Here is an 8,453-nt window from a genome sequence, read left to right on the forward strand (position 1 = left end):
TTAGTATTAGTATTAGTATTAGTTGTTAGTATTAGTATTAGTATTAGTTGTTAGTATTAGTATTAGTATTAGTATTAGTATTGTTTATCTGAAAACAGAGAGAGAAAAGCTGGTTTCTGTCTTCTTTTGGTATCATAACTCAGGGTACCCTGGGGATCTCGAGTGCATGGAGCAGGGAGTCTGAAGGAGTTTGTCCTCTGGGTATGAACCCATGGGAAGTGGAGGTGTATTCCGTGGCCTAACTCACTGGCCTCTTTGATTATTGGAGCAGAAGGGCCCAGGACCCACCCCCGGGCCTGTGTTTCCAGAGACCCCTCTCTATCTTTCCATGTGGTTGCTTGAAAGGGTTCCTGGTCCTCACCCATCACCGCTGGCTCTTATTGAGGTGATGCATCCACTGCACATCTGCAGGTGACCCTGTGTAGAAAAAACTACAAGAACCTACATGGGGCCATATAAAGTGAGGCTGCCTCCAGACAGGTACAGGGTCCCCAAGCCTCTTAGCCACTGCCAGAGCCTGAGACTGGGGCACTCACATGGAGACAAATGCATGGGGCTTTAGAAGAGGCTGGGTTGTTGGGCGCAGAGGAGGGCACGGATGGAAAGCAGGGGTCCCTGGAAGCTTCAGGGCCACAGGCACTTGGGAGTGGGGAAGGCATCATCGAGACAAGGGTGAGAGCTCCTTCTGTGCCCTGAGGTCACAGCGGGTTTCCCTCTCTCCCAGCTCCTCCCTGGGCTCTTGTGTTAGGGGGTCAGGGCTGGCTCAGCTAGGGATCTTTAGTGAGTGGGAAGGACATAGGGCACTCGGGGTCTCAAATGCAACTTTCAACATGATCGTCAAATGAGAGGTTTCACCCAGTGGCCTCCTGTCCACAGATCCCATGTCTTCTTGATGGACTCCTGGGGAAGCCCAGCCAGGGACATGAGATGTTTCACTTTTCTCTGCCAAGTGCAAAACCATCTTAATCTACGTGAGGCCAGCTTTGTTCTGGAGGGTTGTGACTTTTTAAGTGCTCCCACCACATGCTCTTATAGGTACATAGCATGAGGTCAGTGCAGAGATGCCCCCTGGGCCTTGGGTCATTTCACAGAACCCAGCTGATGAAAGCCTCACTTCTACTCACCTGGGACCTAGAGACATCAGCCACCCCCTGCCCCATTCACCCAGCATTTTTCTTAGAGTGGAAACCAACTCAGAGCCCAGATAAATGAACACAGCCTCATTGGCTTGTGGGGGAAAAGAGAGAATGAGAAGACCAGCGTTGAAAGTGGCATGTCGTGAAATGGCATAAACAGATGAGGCTGGAGAGGTGCAGCCAAAGGCAGGTGTGGCTCAGGTCTTTTGCAGTTTTGGATTAGGGTGGTGAGGCTACCTGAGGTCTGTTTTCCAGTTCCCCGTTGTGGCCAGGAGGTCTCTGATCCCTGAGACAGGTAACCAGGAGGCAGTAGCAACCATAAGGTGACCACTGCCATGCCCAGGCAGCAGGTCTTGGCATCACCTGGAGTGGTTGCAGATAGCCTGGGGACATTCTGGAGATAGTGTCAATGTGACTTGCTCTTATGGTTTCTGGAGTGGACCTGAGGCCTGAGGAAAAGCCATGGGTTGACGGCACCTCCTAGAGCTTGATCTTGACTCAGTGAAGTTGGGAAGAATAAGTGAAGAGCCAGCATGAAGACCATGACTCAAGGTCTTTGTAGGACATATTAAATTCAAGGCATTTATGTTATTGAGTGGAAAAAACTCAACCACAGAATAACACACATGGAATAACTTTGTTCAATAAAAATCGTAAATGTATATATAGTTTATTCATTCTTAGGCCTCACACAACAGCTGTTCTCAGATACCTCCCACGGACTATATATCATGGTGGTGCAGGTGGGAGTAAGGTGAGAGTCAGGATTCCAGTCCCAGCAGCTTTCAAAGCCCAGACCTTTAACTAAGGTCAACCTCAGATCTGGAACAGAAAAGAGGTACAGTTTCTTTTCTAATTCCATCAGGATCATTCTGGATCTGGCCACAGGGAATGGTGCAATGTTCTCCCATCTCAGAGAAGAGGCTGGGATCCCAAAAGCCAAATACGTCCAGATATGTGTTGACACAAGTTTTGAAAAATAGTCAGAGTTTCAGTGAGAAAGGAGGAGTAAGTTGGAAATCTATAGCATAATGGGGTGACTATAAATAGTAATAATATATTGTATAATTGAAAATACTGAGACAGTAAATTTGAAATATCCCCCCACAAAAAAAGTAAGAATGTGAAATGGTAGGAATGCCAATTAGCATGATTTCACTATTCCACATTGAACAGTATGAATACATTAAAACATCCTACTGTACTGCATGAACAGATACAATTTTTATTAATAAAATGTTTATAAAATATGGAGAAGAAAAAACTTTACGGGCATGACATAGGAATAGCAGTGATTGGTCTCAGGAAGATGGAAAACTGCAAACAAAGATAAAATCAGTACTAAGCAAAGGAACACAAGATGACAGAAAACCCAATATAAGAGCCAGAAAATAGCGAAAGTCCCAGTCAGGGTGACATGTCCAAGATTCTTCCAAAGAAACCCAAAGAAGGAAGAAAGGGGTGGGAATTTCCCGTCTCTGAAATCCTCTCATTTCCTGGAATATCTAATGACTATTCTACCTGCTAATTAAAGAAACACCACTATCAATATTAGACAGATCAATGAGACAGAAAATTAACAAGGATATTCAGGACTTGAACTCAGCTCTGGACCAAACAGACCTAATAGACATCTATAGGACTCTCCACCCCAAATCAGCAGAATATACATTCTTCTCAGCACTACATCACAGTTATTCTAAAATGGACCACCTAATTGGAAGCAAAACACTCCTCAGCAAATGCAAAAGAATGGAAATCATAAAATAAGAGAAATAAATGAGTCCTTTGAAATCAATGAGAACAAAGACACAACATACCACAATCTCTAGGACATAGCTAAAGCAGTGTTTAGAGGGAAATTTAGAGCACTAAATGCCCACGGGAGAAAGGGGGAAAGATCTAAAATTGACATCCTAACATCACAATTAAAAAAGCTAGAGAAGCAAGAGCAAACAAATTCAAAAGCTAGCAGAAGACAAGAAATAACTAAGATTGGAGTACCACTGAAAGAGATAGAGACACGAAAAGCCCTTCAAAAAATCAATGAATCCAGGAGCTGGTTTTTTGAAAAGATTAACAAAATAGATAGACCACTAGCCAGACGAATTAAGAAGAAAAGAGAGAAGACTCAAATAGACACAATACAAAATAGTAAAAGGGATATCACCACTAATCCCACAGAAATACAAACTACCATCTGAGAATACTACAAACACTTCTATGCAAATAAATTAGAAAATCTAGAAGAAATGGATAAATTCCTGGACACATAAACCCTCCCAAGACTAAACCAGGAAGAAGTCAAATCCCTGAATAGACCAATAACAAGTTCTCAAATTGAGGCCATAATTAATAGCCTACCAACCAAAAAAGTCCAGGACCAGATGAATTCACAGCCAAATTCTACCAGAGGGACAAAGAGGAGCTGATACCATTCCTCTGAAACTATTCCAAACATTAGAAAAAGAAGGATTCCTCCCTAACTCATTTTTATGAGGCCAGCATCATCCTGACACCAAAACCTGGCAGAGACACAACCAATAAAGAAAAGTTCAGGCCAATATCCCTAATGAACGTCGATGTTAAAATCCTCAATAAAATACTGGCAAACTGAATCCAGCAGCACATCAAAAAATTTATCCCTGGGATGCAAGGCTGGTTCCACATACGCAAATCAGTAAATGTAATCCATCCCATAAACAGAACCAATGACAAAAACCACATGATTATTTCCATATGTGCAGAAAAGACCTTCAATAAAATTCAACACCCCTTCGTGCTAAAAACTCTAGATAAACTAGGTATTGATGGAACGAATCCAAAAATAATAAGAGCTATTTATGACAAACCAACAGCCAATATGCTGAATGGACAAATCTAGAGGCATTCCCTTTGAAAACCGGCACAATGCAAGGATGCCCTCTCTCACCACTCCTATTCGACATAGTATTGGAAGTTCTGGCCAGGGCACTCAGGCAAGAGAGAGAAATAAAGAGTATTCAAGCAGGAAGAGAGGAAGTCAAATTGTCTCTGTTTGCAGATGACATGGTTGTATATTTAGAGAACCCCATCGTCTCAGCCCAAAATCTCCTCAAGCTGATAAGCAACTTCAGCGAAGTCTCAGGATACAAAATCAATGTGCAGAAATCACAAGCATTCCTATATACCAACAATAGACAAACAGAGAGCCAAATCATGAGTGACCTCCCATTCACAATTGCTACAAAGAGAATAAAATACCTAGGAATACAGCTTACAAGGGATGTGAAGAACCTCTTCAAGGAGAACTACAAACCACTGCTCAAGGAAATAAGAGAGGACACAAACAAATGGAAAAACATTCCATGCTCATGGGTAGGAAGAGTTCATATCATGAAAATGGCCATACTGCCCAAAGTAATTTGTAGATTCAGTGCTATCCCCATCAAGCTACCATTGAGTTTCTTCATGGAATGAGAAAAAACTACTTAAAATTTCATATGGAAACGAAAAAGAACCTGTATACACAAGACAATCCTAAGCAAAAAGAACAAAGCTGGAGGCATCATGCTACCTGACTTCAAACTATACTACNAAGAGAGGACACAAACAAATGGAAAACATTCCATGCTCATGGGTAGGAAGAGTTCATATCATGAAAATGGCCATACTGCCCAAAGTAATTTGTAGATTCAGTGCTATCCCCATCAAGCTACCATTGAGTTTCTTCATGGAATGAGAAAAAACTACTTAAAATTTCATATGGAAACGAAAAGAACCTGTATACACAAGACAATCCTAAGCAAAAAGAACAAAGCTGGAGGCATCATGCTACCTGACTTCAAACTATACTACAAGACTACAGTAACCGAAACAGCATGGTACAGTTACCAAAATGGATATGTAGACCAATGGAACAGAATAGAGGCCTCAGAAATAATGCCACACATCTACAACCTTCTGATCCTTGACAAATCTGACAAAAACAACCAACTGGGAAACGATTCCCTATTTAATAAATGGTGTTGGGAAAACTGGCTAGCCATATGTAAAAGACTGAAACTGGACCCCTTCCTTATACCTTATACAAAAATTAAGATGGATTAAAGACGTAAATGTAAGACCTAAAACCATAAAAACCCTAGAAGAAAACTTAGGCAATACCATTCAGGACGTAGGCATGGGCAAATACTTCACGGCTAAAATACCAAAACCAGTGGCAACAAAAGCCAAAATTGACAAATGGGATCTAATTAAAATAAAGAGCTTTTGCACAGCCAAAGAAACTATCATCAGAGTCAACAGGCAACCTACAGAATGGGAGAAAACTTTTGCTATCTATCCATCAGACAAATGGCTAATATCCAGAATCTACAGGGAACTTAAACAAATTTACAAGAATAAAATAACCCCATCAAAAAGTGGGTGAAGGATATGAGCAGACAATTCTCAAAAGAAGACACTTTTCTGTCCAACAAACATATGAAAAAAAGCTCATCATCACTGGTCATTTGATTTGCATTAGAGAAATGCAAATCAAAAACCACAATGAGATGCTATCTCACACCAGTTAGAATGGTGATCATTAAAAAGTCAGGAAACAACAGATGCTAGAAAGGATGTGGAGAAATAGGAATGCTTTTATACTGTTTGTGGGAGCATAAATTAGTTCAACCACTGTGAAAGACAATGTGGCAATTCCTCAAGGATCTAGAACCAGAAATATCATTTGATCCAGCCATCCCATTACTGGGTATATATCCAAAGGATTATAAATCATTCTATAAAGACACATGCACACGTATGTTTATTGCAGCACTATTCACAACAGCAAAGACTTAGAACCAACCCAAATGCCCATCAGTGATAGATTGGATAAAGAAAATGTGACAAATATACGCCATGGAATACTATGCAGCCATAAAAAAAATTAGTTCATGTCCTTTGCAGGGACATGGATGAAGCTAGAAATCGTCATTCTCAACAAACTAACACAGAAACAGAAAACCAAGCACCGCATGTTCTCATTCACAAGTGGAAGTAGAACAGTGAGAACTCATGGACACAAGTAGGGGAATATCACACATTGGGGCCTCTTGGGGTGTGGAGGGCTAAGGGAGAGATAGCATTAGGAAAAATATCTAATGTATGTGATGGGTGCAGCAAACCACCGTGGCATGTGTATACCTATGTAACAAAACTGCACGTTCTGCACATGTATTGCAGAACTTCAAGTATGAAAAAAAAAAAAAGAAAAAAAGAAAGAAAAGAAATGCCCATAAAATAATAGGAATGTTGGCTGGTCACAACAGAAGCATGAACATATCAAGCAGTAATTTCATATAGTAGCAAGTAAAGAGCTTGCAAAATTAGCTACAAGAATAAGGATAAGCCTTGACCAATAAGACCCAAAGAAGCAGGACAGGGTTAAGCTGGCTGACACTGATTGGGTCCAACATGGCATTGGGTTTGACCTATGCCCTACCCCAGAGCTAATTATACACTCGTTATGACACTAAGTCACACACCAGTGCCAGGACAGTTCTGAGCATGTCCATATTTAGTATAAAAATAGGTGACATCTAGCCAGGCACAGTGGCTCGTGCCTGTAATCCCAACACTTTGGGAGCCCAAGGCAGGCGGATCAGCTGAGGTCGGGAGTTTGAGACCAACCTGACCAACATGGAGAAACCCCATCTCTACTAAAAATACAAAATTAGCCGAGTGTGGTGGTGCATGGCTGTAATCCCAGCAACTCAGGAGGCTGAGACAGAAGAATTGCTAGAACCCGGGAGGCAGAGGTTGCTGTGAGCCAAGATCCCGCTATTGCACTCCAGCCTGTGCAACAAGAGCAAAACTCCATCTCAAAATAAATAAAAAATAGGTGACAGACACCTCAGTGCTAAGAAAACTTCACCATTTTTTCTTGAAATCCTAATAATTATTCCATCCTCTCCTTAGAGATCCTGTAAAATTAGAAACCCAAACTCCCTTGCACATGACTCACTCTCCTGAGTACGCCCTCTCTTGAGTGTATACCTTTGCTTTGCAAAAGACACTTCTGTTTTGCTTCGTTCTGGCCACTTCCTAAACTCTTTCTTGCAGCGGTGTCAAGAATGTGGACGTCGGCTGGTGATTGAGTCTCTCGGGCACCTGGAGACGACCTAAGCACTGTGGCAGTAGGCAGAGTCTAAAAATCAAACAGGATATCACAATTCACTCTCTGGTTTTTCTTGGCAGAAAATCCAACAACTTTGGCCCCATATTACAACATTTGGTTGTAAGTATGTGGCTTTATTTCTGGGTTTTCTGTTCCATTGGTCTATGTCTCAACCTTTATACTTGCACCATGCAGTTTTGCTTACTATTGCCTTACCATATAATTTGAAGTCAGGTAATGTGATGCCTCCATATTTGTTCATTTTGCTTGCTTGGGATTGCTTTGGTTCTTCAGCCTCTTTTTCAGCTTCATATGAATTTTAGGATTCTTTGTGTAATCTTGTGAAAAGCGATGTTTGTATTTTGGTGTGTGCAATTTTAGATTGATGTTTTAGATTGATGTTTGATGTTTGCAGTTTTTAGATTGCTTTGGGCAGTGTGGTCATTTTCACGACATTGTGCCTGTCAATCCATGAGCATGGGATGTTTTTCCTTTTTTTTGTCATCTATGATTTTGTCAGCAGTGTCTTCTAATTGTCCTTGTAGAGATCCTTTACCTAATAGTTAAGTGTATTCCTAGGTTGTTTTTGCTGTTGTCACTGTTTTTGTTGTTGCTGTTTTGCAACCATTGTAATGGGATTCTGTTCTTGATCTGAATCTCAGCTTCCTTGTTGTTGGTTTAAAACAGTGGTACTGATTTGTACATATAGATTTTGTACCTGAGACTTAACTGAATTCATTTATCTCATCTACCAGTCTTTAGGTGGAATCTTTCGGGTTTTCTAAGCACACATGATCATATCACTGGCAAACACAGGTAGTTTCACTTCTTTCTTTCCAATTTAAATGTCCTTTACTTCTTTCACTTGCCAGATTGCTCTGACAAGAACTTTCAGTCCTTCATTGATTACAATGGGTGAAATGAGCATCTTTGTCTGCTTGTAGTTCTTACTGGGAATACTTTCAACATTTCTTCATTCAACATGATGTTGCATATGGATTTGTCATTTTTGGCTTTTATTATTTTGATGTATGTTCTTTCTTTGTATAGTCTGTGTAAGCGTAGTCTATTATTTTACAAACTTAGTTTGTTTTCTATTTTACCTGAGTACATTCTGCATTTGGCATCTATTTTACCTGATGTAAGTACAGCTACTCTTGCTGTTTTTTGGTTTC

Source organism: Rhinopithecus bieti, unplaced genomic scaffold, assembly GCF_001698545.2.
Source record: "Rhinopithecus bieti isolate Rb0 unplaced genomic scaffold, ASM169854v2 scaffold_16234, whole genome shotgun sequence".
Lineage (NCBI taxonomy): Eukaryota > Metazoa > Chordata > Mammalia > Primates > Cercopithecidae > Rhinopithecus > Rhinopithecus bieti.